General features: G+C 45.4%; 1 protein-coding gene across 5 annotated transcripts in view; it reads left to right on the top strand.

The window, feature by feature from the left end:
* Positions 1-1,882: 1,882 nt before the first annotated feature.
* LOC140722965 (uncharacterized) overlaps positions 1,883-26,445 on the top strand; it is a 31,760-nt gene continuing 7,197 nt past the window's right edge. For 2 of the 5 annotated variants that reach the window (XR_012097779.1, XM_073037588.1), the window contains exons 1-2: positions 1,883-2,002; positions 7,894-8,049. The gene's annotated coding sequence lies outside the window, so the exon portion shown is untranslated. Of the gene's footprint in view, positions 2,003-6,635; positions 6,762-7,893; positions 8,050-18,386; positions 18,459-25,274; positions 25,368-26,445 lie in introns of all 5 variants that reach the window. The other 3 variants (XM_073037589.1, XM_073037587.1, XM_073037586.1) reach the window with 3 other exon arrangements.

Below are 26,445 nucleotides of genomic sequence, written 5' to 3'. Positions count from 1 at the left end.
CACTGGTTACACCCAATAGTGAAGGCGGACCAGCCGAGCGGGCGTTGAGCCGACTGCGGCTGCAGCTCGAACTGCACGTTAAAGCGGAATGAATTTCAAAGAAAATGTCCCGCTTTTTGAATTATATCTATTTCTATCCGAGGAAAGTTGGGGGCGTTTCTGAAGCGTCTCCGACAGCCGGAGTCTGAGGAGTAGTAGGAGACCACACGATCCGTCGCTTGATGCCGCTTCCCCGTGGAGGGATCAGACATAAAAAGTGAGGAGAGGCGGGATTTTATTGAAAGAATGAAGATGGTGTGAGAGGGGCGGACAGGATGTTTGTCCCGGTGGGGACAGGAGGGGCTGATCTGTGGAAATGTCTGAGCCCACGGTGGTGTCGATCAGAGGGATTCACCACATTGGGGGGCAAACACCGGCAGACTGTTGCCCTGCAAGCGGGGCCAATGGTCCGAGGCAAAGTGACAATTATTTGGGATTTGTTGAGACTGTACCTGGAATATGGTGTAAAATCCCGCTCCCCATACAAACACGGGTTATACAGACCAAAGAACAAACTGCCGGAGGAACTCAGTGGGTCGGGCAGCATCTGTGGAGGGAAATGGACCGTCAACATTTCGGGCCGAGACCCTCCCTCTGGACTGAGAGTGGACGGGAAATAGTCAGAGAAAAGAGGTGAGGGGTGGGGATGGGGCAAGAACTGGGGAGTGAGAGGTGGATCCAGCTGAGGGGGGAAGTGGGGTTGGAAATAGTGACAGGGGTGGGAGTTGAGTGTTTGGCGAAACACGGGGCTACAGAAGATGGAAATTAATTCCATATAGGATTACCAAAGTTTTCAGAGAGTATTTGTTACAGAGAGTGCGATGAAGATTCACCAGACTGATCCCTGGAGTGGTGGGTCATCAGATGGAGAAAGATCAAATGCGATAACCCTTTCATTTAGAGAATCGAGGACTGAGAGGTGAACACATTGAAATGAACAACATCATTACCGGTTGCACCAGGGATCCCAGTCTCTGGAAAAGTGGGTGGGCTGTCTGGGACTGAGATGAGGGGAAATGTCTCCACTCCACGGGTTGTGAATGTCTGTAAATCCCCACCACACAGGGCTGTGAAGACTTGGTGACTGTCCTCACATAAAACTGAGGCTGGCAGGTGTGTGGAGTCCGAAGGGATCGAGGAAATGAGGATCGGGGAGGAACGTGTGGCTGAGATGGGACAGCAGCCGTCATCTTGTTGATGGTTAGAGGGGCTGAGTGTCCCACCTGTTTCTCACTTGATGTCTCAGTGTTCCTGTCCAGTGAGGCCTGAGGAATGTGAATAGAAATTAGTGTTTATAAACATAGACTGATTTAAATGAAACCTGCACATTCCCTGTGTGGTCTGAATTGTGTGCTTGACCGGGATGGAAATCGAAACTCTAACTCCGAGAACTCTGTGACCTGGCGGTGTAGGGAAAGGGATTGGTTAAGATACGGAGGGAAAAAGTTAAATACGTATCCGGTGTACGTATGAAAATAGGATAGGGAAATAATGAAATGATGTGGGAAATGTGGCGGTGGATTGGGCAGCGTGTGAGGAGAGGAGCAGAGACTCCGGGTCACGTGGGAGACACAAAGTCACGTGACCATGTTTCACCGCGGATCCGCAGCACATTTTTTTTAAAGCTATTATTAATGCTTTTTGAGTTAGTGATTTAGATGCATATCATATTATTACTGAGTTAAGTATTGTATGTACAACAAATGTATGGGACATTGGAAAAAATGTTGAATTTCCCCATGGGGATGAATAAAGTATCTATCTATCTATCATTTGGGTTTGTTTCTGAGGCCCCGCCCACTGCCCGATGACGCTATTACAGATCGCGCATGCTCCGTTGTTTTTCGTTCTTTGTGGAAGCGGGTCGGCGGAGGGATCGGGATCGAGAGGGGTCCTCCACCCCTAGGGCGTGGAGCCAGGAACGGATTATTCTCTGCGGGGCAACACCAACAATTTCCCTTCGGTGAGTACTGAAGCCGGTCCCGAGCGGGGAGGTCTGACGTCGGGCAGTGAGTTAAACTCAAACAAGAGAAAATCTGCAGATTCTGGAAATGCGAGCAACGCGCACAAAATGCTGGAGGAACTCAGCAGTCCGGGTAACAGCTAGGAAAAGAGTACGGTCAACGTTACCGGCCGAAACCCTTCGGCGGGACTGGAGAATAAAAGATGGTGGGTGGGGGGCGGAGAGAAGCACAAGGCGATCGGTGAAACTTCAAGGGGGAGGGGATGAACTTCCCCGAACTGGCGGCCTCGCCTCGCTTCCTTCACAGAATCTGCCGGGGTCGGTCCGGGTTGTAAGACCTTCACACCGACCCGTCTGAGATGAGCCGCCGCTCAGCGCCTGTTGCTCTGGTCCTGTTAGCAGGATGACGTTAAACGTATTTCTATCTCTTTACTGACGGAGAATTGTATAACTTATGTTCTGTGTTATCCGAATGTACTTGCCTGTGATGCTACTACAAGTCAGTGTTTCTCCGTACTTGTGCACTTGACATCAAATTCAGCAGGACCTGAGAAATCTCAGTGAGATTTGATCAATGATGATCATCTTGGCAGCTCGGTAGGTCGAATGTATGAGACACACACTGTTAAATGCAAAACCCTGAACAGTGTTGATGATCAGAGGGATCTCAGACTCCAAGTTCATCGCTCCCTGAAAGAGACTGTACAGATTGATCGGGTGGTTAAGAAGGCAAATGGCATGGTTGTCTTTATTAGTTGAAGCATTGAGTTCAAATGTCGGGAAGTTGTGTTGCAGCTTTATAAAACTAGTTAGAACACATCTGGTCGCCCTCATTTTCGGAAGGATGTCAGGGCTTTGGAGAAGGTGAAGAAGAGGTTTACCAGGATATTGCCTGGATTAGAGGGCATGAGCTATAATGAGAAGTTGGACAAAATTGTGTTGTTTTCTCCGGAGCTGTGCTGGCTGGAGTGAGACTGGATAGACGTTTATAAGATTACCAGAGGATTAGAAAGGCAGCGTCCATTATTAAGGACCTCCAGCACCCAGGGTTTGCCCTTTTCTCAATGTTAGTATCAGATAGAGAGGTACAGAAGCTTGAAGGCACACACTCAGTGATTCAGGAACAGTTTCTTCTCCTCTACCATCCGATTACTAAATGGACGTTGAACCCCTAAACACTACCTCACTTTTAAAATATATAGTTTTTCTGTTTCTTGCACGATTTTAAATCTATTCACAGAAACATACAAAACCTACAGCACAATACAGGCCCTTTGGCCCACAAAGTTGTGCCGACATGTCCCGACCTTGGACATTTCTAAAGTTACCCATAGCCCTCTAGTTTTCTAAGCGAGTTTTTCTTTTTTTCTCTGATGTCTCCAGGTACCTATCCAAAAGTCTCTTAAAAGACCCTATTGTATCCGCCTCCACCACTATTGCCAGCAGCCCATTCCACACACTCACCACTCTCTGAGTAAAAGACTTGTCCCTGACATCCCTCTGTACCTATTCCCCAGCACCTTAAACCTGTGCCCTCTTGTGGCAACAATTTCAGCCCCAGGTAAAAGCCCCTGACTATCCACACGATCAATACCACTCATTACTTTATGCACTTCTGTCAGGTCACCTCTCATCCTCTGTCGCTCCAAGGAGAAAAGGTCGAGTTCACTCAACCTTTTTCCATCAGGCATGCTCCCCAATCCAGGTAACATCCTTATAAATCTCCTCTGCACCCTTTCTAAGGCTTCCACATCATTCCTGTAGTGAGGCGACCAGAACTGAGCACAGAGGGGTGTATCAAGGGTCCTATATAGCTGTGACTTTACCTCTCATCTCCTGAATTCAATCCCACGATTGATGAAGGTCGATACACTGTATACCGCCTTAACCACAGTGTCAATCTACATAGCAGCTTTGAGTATCCTATGGACTCAGACCCCAAGATCCCTCTGATCCTCCGCACTGCCAAGTCTTACCGTTAATGCTATATTCTGCCATCATGTTTGACTTTACAAAATGAATCACTTTACACTTAACTGGGTTGAACTCTATTTGCCAGTTCACAGCCCAGCCGTAACCTCTGACAGCCCTCAACACTATCCACAACACCCCCAACCATTGTGTCATCAGCAGATTTACTAACCATCCCTCACTTCCTCATCTAGGTCATTTATAAACATCACGATGAGCAAGTGTCCCAGATATACATATACTGCATATATGTCAAACTCAAGGCCCGCGGGCCAAATCCGGCCCGCGGTGGAATTATCTTTGGCCCGCGAGATAATATCTAATTACTATTAAAGCTGGCCCCAGTAATCGAAGCGCCTACCGCGTATGATATCGCTAATGCTGAGTTTATTCAGGTACCAGGTTTTCAGGGTTTTTAGTGTTTATTCGGCAGTCTTCTTCATAAGAAACGGAATTTGTAAAGTGAAACACTTTGTAGTTATAGCAGAGACTGAGACACATGAGAGCAGGCTGAAAAAACGGAGGCAACAAAAGCTGCGTTCGCACGCGTCCGACTGATCCGGCCCGCATGAAGCTGCATTTTGCTCAATCCGGCCCGTGACCTAAAATGAGTTTGACACCCCTGATACTGTAACTGATCTAGTTATTTATTTATATTGTTTCATTTTGTGTTTTCCTCTCTTCTGTATTATGCATTGCATTGAACTGCTGCTGCAAATTTAACACATTTCATGACACATGCCGGTGATAATAAACCTGATTCTGATTCTGAGAGGCACATTCAGACAGTTCAGAGGTAATGTACTGTAAACAGAGTACAATTTGTCCGTAAATGTTTGAAAATGTTTTTTTTTTCTGTGCACTTCTCTCACCGAATCACCTACTGCAAGTTCTAATCTGTGATTAAGACAGTGCGAAATTGTCACATCAGGGTAATGTTCCTTGAGAATTGTAGCAACACCAGATTTGACACTATGCATTACACTCACTCCGTCACTAGCAAAAGCTACAAGGTTCTGTTTCAGGTAAGAGTCATCAAACGCATGGTTATTGAGACAGTTCAATAGATGCTTAGCAATAGTTACAGCTTTCTGATCAGGCAGTTCAATTAGATCTAAAAACATAAAATGGGGACCACCTGCCTTATCACTTTCACATTTCAAACCACCTGCCTTATCACTTTCACATTTCAAATAATCTATTAGGGTGGTCTTAATGCTTGTTGATTCATCCATGAGAACAGAAAATTTGACATTTATCTGCTTGATATACTGGCAAATTTTCTTTTTCATGTTAATGGCCACAGTTAAAATGCAGAAGTTTACACACATTGTAGCCAATTACATTTAAACTCAGTTTTTCACAATTCCTGACATTTAATCCTAGAAAACATTCCCTGTATTAGGTCAGTTAGCATCACTATTTTAAGAATGTGAAATGTCATAATAATAGTAGAGGGTGTAAAAGAGGTTTACAGGATAATGTCTAGATTAGAGTACATGAGCTATAACGAGAGGTTGGACAAACTTGTGTTGTTTTCTCCAGTTACCCGGGCTCATCAAAAATGTGTAGACTTCTCTTCATTTGCATTCAGTGATCCAAACCAGGAGTCCGGGCTGTCTATTTCCGCAGAATTGAAAAGGAAGTCCCGCCAGCAGGTCACTTGAGGCTTTTTACCGCAGATCTGGCCTGCCCTCTGTTTTGTGATGCAAGATCACGTGGTGTGTTCGTACAGTCCCCGGATGGGTGGTGATGCTTCCTCTGTGTTGTGTTGGGACATCTGATGTTGGCCACTGAGTCCCGTTAACTTCCCTCAACTGGCCTCGCTTCCTTCAGCTTTATGGCTGTTGTTTCTCCCCAGTTGTGGTGGGTGAGAAAGAAGAACGTCCCAGGTTGTGGGGATCTTTGATTTCACTGCCTGCTTTACCGAGGGACTGGGAGGCCTAGGGGGGAGAATGGTTTCTGTGATGTGCTGATCCAAAGGTCTCTGTAGTTCCTCGCAGTCACGGGCAGAGCAGTTACCATGCAAAACCTGAACTGTTCAGATGGGAAAGTTTCTATGGTGTGTTGATAAAAATGTGGTGAGGGTCAAAGTATATATGGCAAAGTTCTTGTTGTTTGTTCTAACTTTGTCATTTTAGAATCTTTCATAAGGTAGTGTATGCTGTTAATTCAGTATCTGTGTATTGATCACTGATTGTCCTTGATCCCTTCTCCCACCTGGTTCCATCTGCTCATTCCCTGCCTATCTTGTTCAACCTCTGTCCAGTCTCCTCACTCCTGCTTCAGTGATATACATCAACCATCTGGGTCAACCTCGGTCCACCCTGTATCCCACCTCCGCAATGTTATATATCAGCAATCTTTCTTTTAACCTTTGTCTTCATTGTGAAGTGTTCTTTTGCACCTTTGGCCTTGCTGAGTTATTTCCAGATTGGTTTTTGTTAGCTGGAATGACAGAGGGTCATCAGGTACCAGTTGTGTTGTGCATTGGTGTGGAGGTGCCAGTTTTTGAATAATGACTGGCTGACACACTATAGCATTTTACTGGCAGCAAGGAGTACTGGGAGAGTTGGTGCTTGGGCTATAATCCTGCGATTGGCATTCCAGGCATATGGAACTGTTGGTGTTTTGGCTTTGACTTTGGTTAGTGCTTCTACAGATGGGGCTGGATGCTCGTCCTTCTGCAATGAAGAAGATATCTCGAGAAGCTGGACATTGGTTGTGGGGAAATCCCGGATTGCACTACCCAGTCTGAGATGTGCTGACGATGTGTGAGACTCTGAGGGTGGGTAAGTGGCAGGTTCAGCTGTGTGACTCTGTGAGGTTGGATATCACAGTTTTAGATCCAAGTAAAATGCCCTTGGGGATCAACCTGTCAGACAGTGGGAATCAAACAGAAACTCAAGATACTGGACATCTGTACTAAAAACTGAAAATATTTGAAGCCATTCTCATGAAACGTTATTAACCTGAATTGCAAGGATTGTTCCTCTCCCCACAGCTGTTCCTTACCTGCTGAGTGTTTCTGGTAATTTCAGCTTCTGTTTATTACATTCACCCTGGAATGGTTTATATTTCCTGAAATGGACCTGTTTGAACCTGGAAATGGAAATGGCTCGTTCTGTGATAGTAGTACAGTGAAGAAAGCACAACTTTGCCTGCAAATTACCCTGGTACCAATTTGTCTCTTATTCCTGGAAATGTGTGCAGTACATTTATTGCTAACAAGGTTTGCAAGAATAATATCAGCAATGATTGGCTTTATGTATGAGGAGCATTTGATGGTTCTGGACCTGTGCTCATTCGAGTTCAGAGGGACAGTGGGGGTGGTGGAGGGATGTATGGTTAAGTAAACCTACCGAATGCTGAAAAGCCTGGATACAGTGGACATGGAGAGGATGTTTCCATTAGACAGATAATCTGTGATCTGATAGCACAGTCTCGAAATAGAGATGTTTCTCTTTAAAACTGAGATGTGAAAAAATATTTGGCCAAAGAATGTCTGATCTGTGGAATTTGTTGCCACAAAGGATGGTTGAGGCTGCCATTTGGGTATGTTTATGAGAGAGATTAATATATTGATGATTGCTAAGTCACTTCAGGGTCACAGTGGGAAGGCAGGAATATGGTGTTGGAATAAAAATCAGCCATGGTTGAGTGGTTGGGCAGACCAGATGGACTGAATCACCTAATTCTGTTCTGGTGTCTTATGTCTAACCATGACTGAATGATGGCTCCTTCTTATCCCTTATTGTTTTGTGACGTGTGAGCGGCAATAAAAGATTGTTCATTGAGATCATTCTATCTGCCTTCAATGTTTACATTTCAGTGAATTTTGCTCTTAGTAACATTAAGCAGAAATGTTTGGTTCTCCTTTTTATTGTTATTGTTAACTTTATCTTCCATGTTAACGTTAGACCTACGGTGAGAGATTTATTGGCAGAAAAACTCCAAATAGAAGCAAACCACGACTGAAGACAAGGTAACATCAACAAGCGAACCTGCCCGAGGATTGTGAGCATCAACTGGAGAGAATCCATCTGACTCAGAGATTCCAGTCAGGAGAAAGTTTGGTGAGTCTCATTTACTCAATCACTGGTCCTTTAGAGATTGCATACCTGTTCAAGGGAAGGTAGGAAATAGTTGGAGTGAAACTGAATGTGCCCAAAAGAACCAGTTATGCCTCTGTCAGATCCAGTTGCAATCACTCCAGGTCTGGTAATGTGCTTCCAGCAGCCCAGTCCTTTAAAACCACTCCCATTCTGTGGAGGGCGAATCCAGATAAAGTCACTCAGAAATTGTATAAATACAAACTCTTTACTCCAAGCACCCAGGGCTTACTCAGTTAGACGCTCAAACAGGAACAGTCTATGACTGTTACCGCTCAATCCACTAACTGACTAACAATTCCCCTTACACCACAGATATATCCGTCCGGATACTCCCCACACAAGACAGGCTGGAGCCAAAGTTATTTACTACGTGACAGCCCCTAAAGACTATTTACAAAATAGTCATAATGGCTTACACACACAGACCAGACTGTAGCTGTCCTATCTCTACGCATGTGCTGAAGGAGATAACCATCTTGAACCCCTTGCTAGCTTACCTCAAGAAGAAATATGGCTCAGCATGGCTTAGCACATCTGTTGATCATCAGCAGTTTCTTTCTTGTTTAACAGGCTGCTCTTGTTTAACAAAGTGTTAACCCTTTTACATACATTATCATTCCCTCCGTTTGATCATTATGTACAACTATTGGGCCATAATGCAATATCATGCCCGACATATTACCTAACAGGTCTTCAACCCTTTGGTGAACCCCTGTAAATCCTGCCCTACTTTCTGGATGCTGTCAATCTCCTTGGCAGTGTGCTCAGAGAGGGATGTAATGTTAGTAGACTCATCAGGGATATAGGTGCAGCATTCTGTGTCAATAATAACACAGGTTCCCCCTTTCTCAGCAAAGATAAACTCTAAAGCCAAATGATTCTGTAGGACTGTTTGCCGGATTGCAATCATTTCAGTGGATATTTCTGTTACTTGGGCCTGTGTTTCTGTCAGGGCCCCTGCAGTATTGTGGCCGGCTCCTCAAGTGCTGTAGCCAAATTGATTATCTTTGGTGAATTCCTGGCTACTCCATAGGAGAGAAAAGTGATCATCCAAAATCACTCAGTCTCAGTTATTCCTCTCCGCTGCTGGGCACCTGCAAGTCTGGCTAGGATGCATGCTTCCCAGTCTAGAAAGTTGTGTTTGGTGGGGGCCTGAGGTACCATCCCTCAGAACACTGACAGCCACAGTCATCTCTGACTGGACCACAGTTCCTCACCTCACTTCCACGGGTATCATTTGTGAAAGCCCAGGCTAAGAGTTCCTCACTCTGGTTGTGCGGGATTACTAACATTGGAATCATAGTTTTACCATGCTGTGGAATTTTGACACAAACCCAGCAGGACCCTAGTTCTACCTGTTTGGCATCGGTGTGACAGAGAGACAGAAAGGTGTTAACATGGGGGGCCCCGGATGTTGAGGTGAGCCCTCTCAAAGACATAAACACGAACACCACAATCAACCAATACATTTTCCTTTAGTCCGAGAGAGTCCTTCTACTCAGTTCCTTCAGTAACACATTTGTAGTCTGTTCGATGTATCCACTGAGATTGCTCTTCAGTCTCAGAGCCGTGGAGTGGTCAGTAACACCTGATATGGTTGTCTCCACAGAGGTGCGAGTTTCCCACAATCCCAGTTCTTGATCAGGACAATATTCCTAGGTCCTATGGTGGGATAGTCACTCCTCTGTGCAGGGTAGTTCTCTTCCTTGTAAGCCTGTTGTACCTGTGAATGTAATGCTTGGAGAATCTTGGTTGGTTGGCATATATATTTCCCCATCACTTCCCCACAGGTATGCAGATCCAATTTTGCTGGTAGACTTTCTGGGAGCAATGGTACACAAGTCCCCAGAGTGTCCTCATGGGCTGTCCATAAATGATTTCAGCTGGTGACAACCCTGTTTTCCCTTGTGGGGTAACCCTCATGTAGAATAGGCTAGCAGTATGATCTTCAACTGAGTGAGTCCAGTCTCCAGATGTTGGTTTGGCTAATTTACTCTTCAGAGTGCCATTGGTTCTTTCCACTATGCCAGTGGCCCATGGGAGTTGTACACAGTGGAATTGTTGCTCGATAGCTAGTTTGTTACATATCTCTTCATTTACTTTCGCCACAAAGCGTGGGCCATTGTCAGAGCTCAGCATCTGCGGCATGCCATACCTGGGAGTTATTTCCCATAATAATACCTTCACAACAGTCATAGCAGTATTATTGGTAGTTGGAATAGCTACAATCCATCTACTAAACACATCTATAATAACTAAGCAGTATCTATAGCAATGTACTCTAGGCAATTCAATAAAATCAACTTGTAGACACGAAAAAGGTCCACCTGTCAAGGGAGTCGTACCCAGTGTGCAGGGTACAGTTTACCAACCATTCCCTGCTTTCCCAGATGTGTACAATTACATATAGTATCAACTAATATTGGTAAAAGCTGTGTAGGAACACATACCTATCCCGCTGGGGTGATCCAAAAACCTAGTTCAGGGTCTTTCTGGCACCCCATCTCGGACCACAGTTTGCGCTCCGCCTCAGAGGCGTCCCCTGAAAAGTACGTACCTCCCATATGTCTGGCAAACCCTTTCTGCTTAAGTCACGGAAGGTTGATTGACTGGAACCCTTGTTTCGTCCAGGTGTAAGCGAGGAACCCTAGGGTTTTGGCTTGAACCCAGGACAAACCCAAACGGTGGTATGGGGAACCACCAGTCCTTTCTGTTGCCAAAGGAAATCCGGAACTTTGGCCAGAAATGCACTGCCCTCTCTTCCTTTAACCTCTCCGAACACCGTGACTGGGTTCTAACGGCCCTCGAGGGGTGCATAGTATTGGCTTACCTCAGTTGAGCACCCCATAAGGTCATACCACAGAGTCAAATGATAGTTGGCCGCTGCCAGAAGGGGTTCAAACGCAGTGGAGTCCAGATTAAGTGCCCACCACTGGGTGGTCAGAAACTAGGGAAGATGTCGGGTGTTCGCTAGTTCCAGGGTGATACCCTTGTCCGTGCATAGAATCTCGAGTTTCAAAGGATAGAGCATGCTTTTTCCTGGTGGATTACACCCCCGACTGATGGTGACTGTAAGTGAAACCTCACGTCGGTTCTCCTGGAATTCCACCTGTAGTGGCTGTGTATGTGAATTCGTACGTTCCGTGCCTTCGAACCCAGACAGACTGATTGTAGCGTCTGATACCTGGAATCCCTTTTCCGATACTATTTCCTGATTGAGAGTGTTTGTGGTTGCCCCACATCAATCAGAAACAGAATTGGAATTCCAGCAACTTGCAATACTACATTGGGCTCTTCCTGCGGGGTGGTAATCACGGTAGGAAGCATCATTGATTGTCAATTTCTAAACAGGTTGTTGCCCCCACCTGTCCCTTGGTAGGTTTTTGTTCCCATTTCTGATCCTCAAATATAGCCCGCTCACGTCCTTCTTCCCACTGAACATATTTGCCTTTAATATTAGTTCCCTTCGGGGTTGATCAGGATTCGAAGGTTGTGTCCCAATAATTTGTCCAGGCTCATCACATTTGATTTCAGTCATTGTCTTGACAATCCATATTATTTGTTTCAATCATGTTGGCTAACTTCATTGGTAAGCGTTGGAGCAGTAAGGCATTAAACTGAGGGGACGGATTTCCACCATTAAAGGCTTGATCTCCTGCGAAAGTGCCGTAGCAGGCCACAAGTCACTCCTGATGGTCCTGATTCCCCAGGCTAAAGTTTGCATTCAAGTACTTTAGTGATGTTTACAGGTTGCTGGAGAGCCCTTTTGAAGGCTTGAATAATCTGGTCTGTCTGTTCATTCTCATTATGGTTTCCCATCTGTAACTCCTGATAGGTTTGGTATCTCAATTCTGCTTTCCATTTCCACCCCTCATCAGCTGAGAGAATCATGCAGCAGAGACCGAATAATTCTTGCGGGGTGGCATTAAACATTTGTATAGTACTGTGGACACATTGAGCAAACTGTGCTGGTTTTTCTTCTCTATCTGGGACCTGATTCATGATCATTATCATTTCTTGAGGCTTCCAGGGTGCAATCACAGGAATGACTGAGGGCTGTCCTTCCTTCTCGTGGATTGGGCAGCATTCAGGTGGGCAATTGTCTTTGTAGAGCCATTAACTCTGGAGTTTTTTTGGATTCTTCCCTCCCTGTCTCGGAGTAATCCTTGGTATTCCCTTTCTGGATCTCAGGGTGTAGGGACCGCCCTTTCCCCATGCTGCTGTTTTACCCGGGTGGCCACCATATCTGAGTACTGGGAGGATTGGGGTTCGGGGGCACTGGCAAGGTGGGGGAGTACGGTGGGTGCCCGCTCCTCATCATGGTCACTGTCCTCAAAGAGGGTCGGTATACCAGACATGAGGAAATCTGCAGATGCTGGAAATTCAAGAAACACACACAAAATGCTGGTGGAACGCAGCAGGCCAGGCAGTATCTATTGGGAGAAGCACTGTTGATGCTTCCGGCCGAGACCCTTCGTCAGGACAGCCAGACATGGGTTCCGGATCCCTTGTTTCCCTATCAGTTTGAACCTCAGACTGACTTTCCAGCCCTGCTGTCCTATCTAGACCGGCTCTGGTTTGCTTATGTTGTTTTTCCTGCTCTTGTTTTTGGCGCCCATCCACCTATTCACGTTCCGCTGTTAGCGTCTCCCAACCTTTGGCCTTCTGCAGTACATACCTCTATCCCTTTGTCACATGCATCATTCCTCCAACTTGCTAATAATATACTGTTCCACTTTGCATCTGCCTTTTCTTCCATTCCCTTTTCAACAATTTCCACTTCTTTCCACAGTTCCTTTTCCATATCAAATTTACTGCTTGTTCTCATGAGGTAATATTGCTGGTTCCTCCGCCACATTTCCCCCCCAATTTCGCAAATCATTTTCCTTGTCTGGTAAACTCTCACACATATTGTGTAGGGCTGCTCCTGGCCCACTCGTATCAATCGACTGCAATTGACCCATGCTCTCTAACTATTTTACCCGGCACAAAGCCTCCTGCTCAATTAGCAATCGGATAAATTTACTTGACTGGCACTTCCTGCCCACTTAATAAATTTACCCGGCTGGAACCTCCTACACAATTGATAAATTTACCTGGCACATCTTCCTCCTGCCCACTTCATAAAATTTACCCAGTACTGCCTCCTGCCCATTTAGTAAAATTTACCTGATACCGTGTCCTTTCCACTTCATAAAATGTTGCCTACTTTATAGGAGTCTTCCAATAGACTCTACCCAATCCCGTCAAGGTATGTGATTAGCCTTGGGCGAGGGACCAACGGAGAGCAACAAAATGTAATATACTTATGGGTGACAGACAGATGTTCATTCCTGTCCTTATCAGTGAGTCCTCCTCTCTTTATTCAAACAAGGATACAATGTATAATGTTATGAACTCTCAGTGTGTCTCTCTGCAAGCCACAGTGAACTGGTAGTGAGCCTGTCTTGTTGTTCGTCATCGTCATCGTCGATGAAGACCTCGACGCCATTATGATGATGATGGTGTCGAGACTAGAGCATGATTTGGATTTAAGTGAAGGAGAGTTGCGCAGTGTCAGCCTCACTCTGTCTTCCCAATTCCCATCTGGATCCAGTGGCAAGACAAGAGTCGAGACGACTGGAGATGAGAGTAGGCACAGTGGATGACCAGGATGTCTTCTGTGTCTTGTCCTAGTCTACACGTTCCACAATGTATGCAGAAACTGCCTTTTTGACTGTTGGACCTTCCACTGGTTTCGTACCCTCAATCCGCCGGAGTCTGTCTTCACTCCCTATCCCACTGTGCGTTTGAGACCCGTCGGTTACCCTCACCTGGTTTAGCCGGCTTGTTGTAGCCATTGCCCGGGGTGTGGCCACTGTTGCTTGCAAACAGCTTCGGGGAGCCACAGGTGAGATCTGAGTGCCAGGTGGGGACCAAAGATGGGCTAACTGCCTTGAAAAGGAAGTGACATGTTCCCCCACCAGAGGTGTTACCTCTCCCTGAAACCCCATACATCCCAATGATCCTGTCTTAGCTAACCGCTGAAGACAGAGTTTACTTCAGTTCAAAAATTCCAATTCAGTCCAATTATTCTTTGTAGCCAGAAGTTACATTGGTTCAAAATGATTTTGATATATCCTCAATTCCTCAGGAGGGTTCAAGGGAAATATTTATGTCCGTTTAGAAACTGGTGTTACCTGTGTGTATTGTGGAGATGCAACATTTGCTGGAGAATTTGCAAGTGGGAGGAAGAGGAGTGATACTTGGAAATCTGACTTTTGAAAGCATAATTTAGCAAGCAAACCACATGGACAAAGTGCAAAAGCTCTGTTAAGAAAATCTTTCATTACCAGTTACAAGCCTGGGGAACAGAACAAGAAGGGGACTAATATCTTAGTGGTAAGGCTTGCTAGAGCTAGTGTGGGAGTGCGGGTGATGTGGTTAATATAAGTTGTAGGGGAAATGGGAGCCAGAATGACAGAACAGATAGTGGAGAGGGTGAATTGAATTGAATTGACTTTATTACATACATCCTTCATAAACATGAGGGATCGAAACCTTTACATTATGTCTCCGTCTAAATGTGCAATGTGTAATTTATAATAGTTTGTACATAGGACAGTCAATATAACATAGAAATGCAACAGTATCAGCATGAATTAATCAGTCTGATCGCCTGGTTGAAGATGATGTCCCGGAGCCTGTTGGTCCTTTTGCTGTGGTACCGTTTTCTGGATGGTGGCAGCAGGAACAGTTTGTGGTTGTGGTGGATTGGGTCCCCAGTATCCTTTGGGCCCTTTTTACACAACTGTCCCTGTAACTGCCCTGAATCATGGGAAGTTCACATCTACAGATGCGCTGGGCTGTCCGCACCACTCTCTGAAGGGTCCTGAGATTAAGAGAAGTACAGTTCCCATATCAGGCAGTGATGCAGCCAATCAGGATGATCTTAGTTGTGTTCCTGTAGAAAACTCTTAGGATTTGGGGCCCCATCCCAGACTACTTCAACTATCTGAGGTGAAAGAGGTGCTGCTGTGCTCTTTCCACAACACAGCCGGTATATACAGACCATGTGAGATCCTTTGTGATGTTTATGATGAGGAACCCAAAGCTGTTCACCCTCTCAACCCCAGATCCATTGATGTCAATATGGGTTATCCTGTCTCCATTCCTCCTGTTGTGCACAATAAGCTCCTTTGTTTTTGTGACAATGAGGTAGAGGTTTTTTTCTGGACACCAGTCAGATGTTCAGACCTCAGATAGAGTCAGCAATCAAATGGTTGAGCATGGTGCGATGAATGTGCTGAGCTGTGTATATCACAATGCAAGAAACATCGTAGGAAAGCCGGATGAGCTCAGGACAGGGAATTATGATATTGCAGCCATTACTGGGACTTGTTTGCACCCAACAGTCTGAGGGATTTAGAGGAACAAATTTGTAGAGAGATCGCAGACTATGCCAAGAAACAAAGATTGATTCAGTAAGTGATTTTAACTTTCCATATATTGACTGGGTCTCCCATAATGTAAAAGGACTAGATGGGGTAGAGTTTGTCAAATGTGCCCTGGATTATTATGTAGAATTCCTGATGTAGGAGCGTGCAATAAGCTGTTAGGAAATGATCCAGGGCTGGTGAAAGAAATTAGTGATCATAGTGACGTAAGATTCAAAGTAAATATGGAAAAAGAGAGGTCTGGCCAACGGAATGAGATTCTAAATTGGAGGAAGGTCAATTGTGTGTTGCAAGGACGTGGCGATGGATTGAACCCAAGTGCTGAACATGGGCGCAGAGGCTGAGGAGAGAGATGCTGCCGTCGTAGTGAGCGTGGAAGGGTTCCAAGGGGGTTTTACCCGGAGTCTTGCTCTTGGTAGATAATTCAGGAACAAGGTTAGACTTAGAACTGATAGTCCTAAACACCATGGAGCAAGGTTACTCGTACACGAGTCGACCAACGAATTGGTACCTTCTAATAGTGGTCACAGGATTCTGATACTACGCTGGTTGATCGAATGCAGGTGTTCGTAATTATTGGATCCTGGAAATAGATTGGGAACTGAACGAGGTGTTAAAGGCCCAATTTCTGAGTAAGACAGCCAGGTGCCAGAAGGGACCATGACAGTACCCACCCCCTCAATGCGAGCCTCCCGGCGATACTCCAGGCCTGTCTGGATGGTCCCGATGGAAGTCCTGGATGAGGGAAGGGTCTAGGATGAAGGAGTGGGAGACCCAGGAACACTCTTCAGGACCGTACCCTTCCCAGTCCACCAGATATTGGAGACCCCTGCCCCAACGGCACACATCTAGCAGTTGTCGGACAGTGTATGCCGGATGGTTGTTGATGAGCCTGGCAGAGGGAGGAGTCGCAGCTGGGGAAAACAAATGGCTGACAGAGACTGGTTTTAACTGAGACAACATGAAAGGTTGGGAGAATACGCATGGACTTTGGCAGCCTGAGGGTGGAACGCTGTGGGATTGATAATCCTTTCGACCTTGAATGGTCCCAGGAAGCGGGGGGGGGGGGGGGTGCGAGTTTCCTCGGTTCACGTTTGAGCGGGATGTCCTTGGAGGAAAGCCACACCATCTGCGCTGATTAGTACTCCGTTGCTGGAGTCCAGTGTCGGTTGGCCGTTCTCTTATTCTTATTGGTTGATCTGAGTAGGGCCGTGCGAGTCTCCTCCCAAACCTTCCGGCACCGATCAACATGGTCCCGAACCGACGGTACAACGATCTCTTCTTCCTGAGCGGGGAACAGCGGGAGTTGGTACCCAAGGGAGCACTCGAACGGGGACCTCCCAATGGCAGATCTCACCAGGGAGTTGTGGGCGTACTGAACCCACGGGAGATGGTCGCTCCAGGTTGACGGGTGGTTTGCCGTTACACAACGTAACGTCGCCTTCAGGCTTGGTTGACCCGTTCCGTCTGCCCGTTCGTCTGGGGCTGGAAGCCGGATGACAGGCTGACCTTTGCACCTAAAGCTTGACAGAAGGCCTTCCATACCTGTGAGATGACTGGGGCCGTCGATCGGAGATGATGTCCGTGGGGATTCCGTGGAGGCAGAAGACGTGGCGGACGAGCAGATCTGCGGTTTCTTGAGAGGATGGGAGTTTAGGGAGGGCCACAAAATGCACTGCCTTGGAGAATCGGTCTACCACGGTGAGGACAGTTGTGTTTCTGTAGGAAGGGGGTAGACCAGTGACGAAGTCTAGGGTGATGAGTGACCAGGGACAGGGTGAGGATGAAGTAGACCCGCCAGTGGTCGATGAGAGGCCGTTTCCCGGGAACAGATGGGACGAGCTGAGACATAAGAGTGGGTGTCCCCCTCCATGGACGGCCACCAAAAGTACCTCCTCAGGAGAGCCAGGGTCCGCTCACTCCTGGGGTGGCAGGCAAACCAGGATGTGTGCCCCCATTGAAGGACCTGGGGCCTGATGGAGGCGGGCATGTACAGGCGATCGCCGGGTTCACTACCAGGATCGGGGTCGTACAGCTGGGCTTCTCTTACTTTCGCCTCAATCTCCCACGAGGGGGTGGCCACCACGCAGGTTGGAGGGAGGATCGTCTCGGGACTGGAGGAGTTCTCCTTGGAGTCATGCTGGCGGGATAGCGTGTCCGGCTTCCCGTTCTTGGATCCTGGACGGTACGTGAGGACAAACTGGAACCGTCCAGAAAACAATGACTAACCGGCATGATGGGAGTTCATTCGCTTGGCGGTCTGAATGTACTCCAGGTTCTTATGGTCCGTCCAGACCACAAACGAGTGTTCTGCCCCCTCCAGCCAGTGCCTCCATTCCTCCAGTGCTAATTTGACTGCCAGTAGTTCCCGATTCCCCACATCGTAATTCCGCTCGGCGGGGGACAGTCGGCGAGAGTAAAAGGCGCGGGGGTGAAGATTTTCGTCCGAACTTGGGATACGACTGCTGCTGCCCCGGAGTCGGAGGTGTCCACCTCCACGAAGAATTGACAGGATGGGTCTGGATGAACCAGGATGGGGACAGTGGTGAAATGCCCCTTCAGGTTTGTGAATGCTGAGTCTGCTTCGGAGTCCCAACAAAACGATGTGGTAGGTGAGCTAAGCCGGGTAAGGGGAGCCGCCACCTGACTTTAGTTTCTAATGAACCGGTGATAGAAGTTCACAAACCCCAGGAACCGCTGGAGTTGCTTGCGGTCCGTGGGTTTGGGCCACTCCGCCACAGCCCGGATCTTCTCGTGATCAGCTCTCACCTGTCCCCTCTCGATGACGTACCCTAGGAAGCTGACTGAGGGGACGTGGAATTCGCATTTCTCCACCTTTATGAATCATTTATTCTCCCACAGCCTCTGCAGGACTTGACGGACGTGGCGCACGTGATGATGGGGCTTGCTGGAAAAGATCAGGATGTCTTCCAGGTAAACAAACACGAAGCGGTTAATGAAGTCTCTTCGTACATCATTAATCAAGGCTTGAAAAACTGCAGGGGCATTGCTGAGGCCAAAAGGCAGAACTACGTACTCAAAGTGGCCTAAAGGGGTATTGAAAACCATCTTCCACTCGTCTCCCTCCCTTATCCGGACCAAATGGTAGGCGTTTCAGAGGTCCAGCTTCGAGAAGATGGTGGCTCCGTGAAGTGGCTCGAACGCAGAACTTATAAGAGGCAGTAGGTACTTGTTCTTAATGGTTATATGATATAGGCCTCGGTAGTCGATGCAGGGACAGAGAGAGCCATCTTTCCCCTGCGCCCCCCTGGGGAGGATGAGGGTCGAATAATGCCCGCCGCGAGAGATTCACTATGTAACATTCCATTGATTGCTTCTCTGGCCGGGGCAAGTTAAATAGGCGACTGGTGGGTAGCGGGGCCCCTGGGAGAAGGTCGATTGCACAATCGTATGGGCGGTGCCGGGGCAGGGAAAGGGCCCGCTGTTTACTGAACATCTGTCCTAAGTCATGGTACTCCTTGGGGATGCGGGACAAGTCAAGGGGTTCCAAAACAGGTGGTGTCACGGTAGCTTCTTTGGAAGACAGGGCTGACCTCAGACAGTTGGTATGGCAGGATGGGCTCCATTTGGCTATCCTCCCGGTAGACCAGTCAATACAGGGATTGTGTTGGTTCATCCATGGGTATCCTAGGACTACCGGGGCTTGAGGTGATTGAATGAGGCTGAATCGTACTTCCTCCCGATGGTTGCCGGATAGAATTAAGGGCAGTGGTGGCGTACTGTGGGTCACCCGAGCCAGCAGATTTCTGTCCAGAGCCCGGGCCTCCGGGGGGTGGTTAATGGCTCGCGGGGTATTCCGGCATGGGCGGCTATCTCTTCGACCAGCAGGTTGCTCTCAGCACCGGAATCCACCAAAGTAGATAGGGATAGGGACAATTGTTGGCAGCTCACGGTTGCTGGAACCTGCATCCGGGTCTGGGAGGCTGAGCGGAGTGTCGTCGGACCCACCAGAACAGTAGGAGCGGGAGCTCTGTGAGCAGCGGTGAGGGAGAGAGGTTAGGGCTGGTTGGAGAAGGTAAGGTGGACCGTGGGGTGGCCCGATGAACGGGGTAACCGGTCTTCTCTCTCAAACTTTCGATAATCTAATCCGATTGCTAGCAAGATCAGAGAGTCCAGACTGTCCGTGACATCCCTCGTGGCCAACTCATCCTTTATCTGATCTGAGAGGCCCTGTCGAAACACCTCTCGTAGGGCCTCGTCATTCACCCGGAGTCTGCGGTCAATGTCAATGGAATACTGGGCTGCACTTCGGGAAGCCTGGTGAAGAGTATGCAGCCGTCTTGCGGCATCCTTGCCGTGAATGGATTGTTGGAAAACCCTCCTCATTTCTGCAATAGAGGAGGAGTAAGAGGAACAAACTTCCGGCCGGTTATCCGACACTGTGGTTGCCCAAGCCGAGGCATCCCCTTGTAGCAGCCCCATGATGTACGCGATCTTCGATTTGTCGGAAGCGTGGGTACGTGGCTGCAGCTCGAAAACCAGGGAGCATTGTAGCAGGAAGGCCCGGCACCTCCCTAGGTCCCCGGCGTAGGGTTCAGGCTCGGGCACAGACAGTTCTCGAGGGGATGGGCTTGCGGACTCCGAGGGCGAAGCCATCCCGAGCAGTGCAGTTTGGGTAGCTGGGGTTCTTGGAGGGGGTGGGGAGGCAAAAGCGGAGACCCAGTCCATTCGTTTAGTCACCTTCTGCACATTCATGGTTAGCGTCCGAAGGATGTCTGTGGTCTCCCGAAGTAGGTGGTCGTGGGCACCCAACAGGTAGCCCAGGCTGGTCAGGGCCTCTTGTACGGGATCCGTGTCTGCTGGGTTCATCGTGGCCAGTTCGTCCTGTCGCGAGGACGTGGCGCTGGATTCAACCCAAGTGCTGAACACGGGCACGAAGGCTGAGGAGGGAGACGCTGCCGTCGTAGCAAGCGTGGGAAGGGTTTCAAGGGGGGTTTTACCCGGAGTCTTGGTCTTGGTAGATAATTCAGGAACAAGGTTAGACTGAGAACTGATAGTCCTAAACACCATGGAGTGAGATTACTCGTACACGAGTCGACCAACGAATTGGCACCTTCTAATTGTGGTCACAGGATTCTGATACTACTCTGGTTGATCGAATGCAGGTGTTCGTAATTATTGGAACCTGGGAATAGATTGGGAACTAAACGAGGTTTTAAAGGCCCAATTCCTGAGTAAGACAGCCAGGTGCCAGGAGGGACCATGACATTGTGATGGTGTTAGAAAAGATTTGATGTGTGGTTTGGGACAGGCTGTTTTCTGGCAAAGGAGTACTTGCTAAGTTGAAGGCCTTCAGAAGTGAAATTTTGAGGGTGTAGAGTTTGTATGTGCCTGTCACAATAAAAGTTCAAAGGTGACGGTTGCTGGGTACCTTCATTTTCAAGAGATATTGAGGCCCCAGCTATCTTGTTCCTCTAAATGCCTCAGACTGCTGGGTGCTACCGACTCATTAATGACTACAATATCAGAATTCCATGCCGTGTGCTCATCTGACTTTTTTTAATCATCTTCTATTGGTTTCTGAAAGCTTCCCAATAGCTTCTGCTCTTTTGTTTGCCCTCTCTTTTGCTTTTATATGGGCTTTGGCTTCTCATTTCAGCCATGACTGTGTCCTCCTGCCTTTCCAATGCTTTCACTTCTTTGGGATGTATCGATCACTCAGGTCCTGAATAGATCCCAGAAACTCCAGCCATTGCTGCTCCATTGTCACTCCTATCTTTTCCCTTCCAAACAAGCTTGGCCAGCTTTGTCATAGAATCATGGAGAAGTTCGGTTTGGAAATAGGCTATTTGGCCCATCTAGTCAATGCTGAAAAAACATTTTAGCTGTCTAATGCATCTACCTGCACTAGGACCATCGCCCTCCTACCCCTGCCATCCAGGCTCCCATCCAAACTTCTTTTAAATGGTGTGTTACGGATTCAGCAACAATAAATATATGAGTGAGGCAGGGTTTTTATAACAAACAAAACGTTTATTAAACACTGAAAAACAAACCCCCAAAAGTAAACAAACAACTAACGTAACCGGAAATCAGCTGCTCTGCGGCAGCTTAAACAGTTCTTAAAGCAATGAAGCGTAAGCAGTTCTTAAAGCGATGTTGCAAAAACAGTTCTTCAAAGTAATACTGCAAAAGTTCAAAATGCTTGCAGTCCATTTAAGGAGAGACTTTGTAAGATGGTTTAAATTCTCTTTCACGTCATGCTGCTGTGATTCCCAGTCGAATTATACTTTTCCCACGAAGAATTTACGAAGTTGGAAAATGAAATGGCTTAAAGGCACTGACCTTTCCTTTACAACACTGTACTCAATCCTTTCTGCTTTTTCACAAGGATTAACATGAACACAGTCAACGAATTCCTTCCCAATAAGCATCAAGCAAGGTTGAACCTGTTTTACCGTCGAAATCGACTTTCCTCGATCTTTTAACTCCTGAACTCCGATCTTCACTCTCCACTGATTCTCAACTAGCAGCATTATAAAGAAACTGCTGGCAATGACCTTTTAAACTTTAGGCATTAAATAAAACTCCACTTTTCAACTAAACTGCGTCATAACATTAAATCACGCAGTGGCATGAAGTCAGCATGGCAAATCTAGCCACGAACTGCCTCTCCTCACAGGGAGGGGTCCTCCTCTTATACCCTGTAAAAAAAACCTGTCACATGACCTCTACTGGCGGGAAAATGACGTCACTCCACCATCACAAGACCATTACCTCAAGTCCAGTATAGTTTCAACACCAGTGACATGACAAGTACACCACTGTCACATGTCATGGGTATGTAACACATCCCTCCCAAACATATTTTTTTGTCTGTCAAGAACAAAAATTTTGACAATTATTTACAGGAAAAACAAATGTATAAATTTTATAACGTATACAATACAGTATCATCATATAACATCTTACAACTCACAATACAGTAGGAGTGTTACAATTGTAAAAAAAAACTCCATAAAAAAATTACATTGTACATTCAGCATCGAGATAGACAATCAGCTACCACATTATCTTTACCTTTAATATGAGTTATCACAATATTGTACGCTTGTAACATCAAACTCCAATTTAATAACCTGTTTTTGTTTTTCATCCTACTCAGAAAAACTAACGGATTATGATCACTGTAAACAATAAGTGGTTTTTGAGTTGTACTAACATATACGTCAAAATGTCCTAAAGCTAAAACAAGAGATAACAATTCCTTCTCTATTGTCGAATAGTTTCTTTGATGCTTATTAAATTTCTTAGAAAAGTAAGCTACTGGATGATCAACCTCATCACCCTCATTCCTTTGCATTAATATTGCTCCTGCAGTCTCATCACTAGCATCTACAGCTAATGAAAAAGGTTTTTCAAAATCAGGTGCCTTGAGCACAGGTTGTTGACATGTCATAAATTTCAATTTTTCAAATGCTTCTTGACAAGGCACTGTCCACATAAACTTCACATTCTTCTGCAAAAGGTTAGTTAATGGAAGGGCAACATTAGCAAAATTCTTACAAAATTTTTGATAATATCCTACCATTCCCACAAATCTTCTGAGAGTTTTTTTCCCCCGTTTGAGTGGGAATCTCTAAAATTGCCCGAACTTTTGCCTGAACAGGAGCTACCTTACCTTGACCCACAACATAACCAAGGTAAGTCACAGTGGCATGTCCAAATTCACTCTTAGCTAAATTAGTAGTTAAGTTAGCTTTTGAAAGCCTTTCAAACAATTTCTCCACCGCAATAATGTGTGCTTCCCAAGTATCATTTCCTGTCACTAAATCATCAATATAAGCATCAGAATCTTTCAATCCCTGAATCACAGAGTTAATCATCCTCTGGAAAGTACCTGGGGCATTCTTCATCCCAAATGGAAGAACATTATATTCATATAGCCCAGATGGAGTTACAAATGCAGAAATCTCTCTATCTCTGTCCGTTAGTGGAACACACCAATACCCTTTTAATAAATCAATCCTTGTAAGGAACTTTGCTTTTCCAACTTTATCTACACAATCATCTACTCTAGGAATTGGATATGCATCTGTTTTTATTACAGCGTATACCTTCCTATAGTCCGTACAAAACCTAATACTACCATCTGCTTTTGGCACCATAACACAGGGTGAACAATTCGAGTTAGAAGGTCTAATAATATTATTCTCTAACATATATTTAATTTCTTTCTCAGCAAGTTCACATTTTTCTATGTTCATTCTATATGGGTGTTGTTTAATCGGTTTGGCATCTCCAACATCTACATCATGTGAAGCTATAGTAGTCCTTCTCGGAACATCTGGAAACAAATCCTTATATTTAAAAATTAATTCCTTCATCTGCTGTTTCTGCTCTGGCTGTAAATGTGCTAGTTTCTCATCAATATTTTCCAGAATGGTTGAATTTGGTAACCTAATGGAAACAATGTTGAATTTAGAATGAAATTCAGATGAATCATCTATCATGTTCCTCGTTAAATCAAACTCATTATCATTAACCACAACAGTCACAGTATCAGATTGTTTCTCAAAATATTGTTTTGTCATATTTATATGGCAAAGTTGTGTTGATCTTCTACAATCTGGAGTTTTTAATCACATAATCCACATCATTGATTTTAGACACAATTTCATAAGGACCATGAAATCTAGCTTGTAAAGGATTTGTTTGCACTGGGAAAAGATCCAATACCTTATCTCCAGGCTTAAACATCCTCATCCTTGCTTCTTTATCATACCAAATTTTCATTTTCTCCTGAGCCAATTTTAAATTTTCCTTGGCTAAACTACAATATTTATGTAACCTGTCCTTAAATTTCAAAACATAGTCCAACAAATCAGTGTGTATTTCCTTACTAATCCACTGTTCTGTTAATAACGCTAAAGGTCCTCTAACTCTATGCCCTAACACGTTCAAAAGGACTGAGACCTTAAATTTCTTGTACCAATTCCCTTGCAAATAAAAGTAAGTTTATACCCTCATCCCAATCACTTACATTTTCCACACAATATGTCCTAATCATATTCTTGAGAGTAGAATGAAACCTCTCCAAGGCACCTTGCGATTCTGGATGGTATGCAGACGAAGTGATTTGCTTAGTTCGCTATTTATAAACTATTTGTTGAAACAATCCAGACATAAAATTTCTGCCTTGATCAGTTTGTATTTCCTTAGGTAATCCAAAATAAGTAAAGAATTTTATAAGAGCCTTTGTCACAGTTTTAGCTGTTAAATTCCTAAGTGTTACTGCCTCTGGAAACCTAGACGAAGTACACATTATATTCAACAAGTGCTGATAACCAGTTTTTGTCTTTGGTAGTGGACCAACACAATCTATAATAACTTTAGAAAACGGTTCACCAAATGCTGGAATAGGTTGTAATGGAGCCACTGGTGTAATTTGATTTGGTTTACTCACAATTTGACAAGTATGGCACGTTTTACAAAACATCGCCACATCTTTTCTTAGACCAGGCCAGTAAAAATGTTTTAAAATCTTGTCCACTGTTTTCCTTACCCCTTGATGTCCACCTAAAGGCAGACTATGAGTTAAAGTCAAAGTCTCATTTCGATAAACTTTAGGGACAACTACCTGGTAAACAATATTCCATTCCTCACTTGCAGGAATTGTAGGTGGTCTCCACTTCCTCATCAACATTCTTTTTTCCAAGTAATATCCTATTGGCACCTTCTCAATTTCACTATCTAGTAGAACTTGTTCTCTTAATTTTATAATCTCAGGGTCTCTATTCTGCTCTGCTATCATCTCCTTTCGAGACAGAGATAAATCTTCATAGTCAGACTTACTCCCAGAATCTTGTTCAAACAACGAAGGTAAGAAAGTCTCTGACACAACCTTAAAACTCGAATCCTGAGTTGAACAGTCATGAGTAACAACCTCATGCTGTGCATCAATCTTTTTAGCCATAGCTCTAGTCACAACACAGAAAGAATCTGTGTTAGAATTTATCTCTGGTTCCTCTGACTCCATTGTCAAATGCACTTCAGGAAAAACTTGTCCACCTGCCAAGTCATTGCCTAACAATAAAGAAATATCCTTCACAGGTAAGTTAGGCTATAATTTGCCTTTAACAAATCCTGTAACTAACTTTGACTTAAAATTTACTTTATGTAAATGTACAGGCATAAAATCACTCCCAACACCTCTTATATAATTTACCTCACCAGTATCAGACTCTTCATTAAACTTCAATACACTGTCTAACATCAGTGATTGAGAAGCTCCAGTATCCCTAAGGATTTTTATTGGCACCAGAGTATCCTTCTTTCAAGGATACAAACCCTTCAGTTATAAAATGATCATATCCCTTTCTAACTTGGTCAGACTCTAAAAAAACCTCATTTGTGTTTATCGAACCCAGTAATTTTACAGGTGCTTCAGTATGTTGCACACAAGCACCTGGAACTGTTTCTTTCTTTTTCAATCGGAAACAGTTATTACATGGCCAGGTTTCTTACAATAGTTACAAATAAGACCAAACTGTCTTTCCTTCACAGGTTTTCCTTCCTCCTTACCTTTCTCATTAACTTCTGATTTAATTTCTGATTTACCTTGAGTCTCCGTGTTATTTTTCCTCTTAAAAATTCTGCCCTGAGGAAATTTATTCTTATGGATTAAAACATACTCAGCTAATCTAGCAGAGTCCTGCAATGTATTAGTATCCCTTTCATTTAAGTAGGTCCTTACATCAACAGGGATGCTTCTTTTAAATTCCTCCATTAAAATCAGCTCTTTCAATGTATTATAGTCCCCATTTACATTTTTGAAGAAACCCATCACTCAAAACAGATAGCTTTATCATAGGCAAATTCCACATAAGGTTTTTTCCACAGACTTCTTCAAACCTCTGAATCTTTCCCTATATGCTTCTGGGACCAATTTGTATGCTTT

Source organism: Hemitrygon akajei, unplaced genomic scaffold (genome assembly GCF_048418815.1).
Source record: "Hemitrygon akajei unplaced genomic scaffold, sHemAka1.3 Scf000095, whole genome shotgun sequence".
Classification (NCBI taxonomy): domain Eukaryota; kingdom Metazoa; phylum Chordata; class Chondrichthyes; order Myliobatiformes; family Dasyatidae; genus Hemitrygon; species Hemitrygon akajei.
The sequence above is the reverse complement of the archived record's forward strand: the minus strand, read 5'-3'. Positions and strand labels throughout refer to the sequence as shown.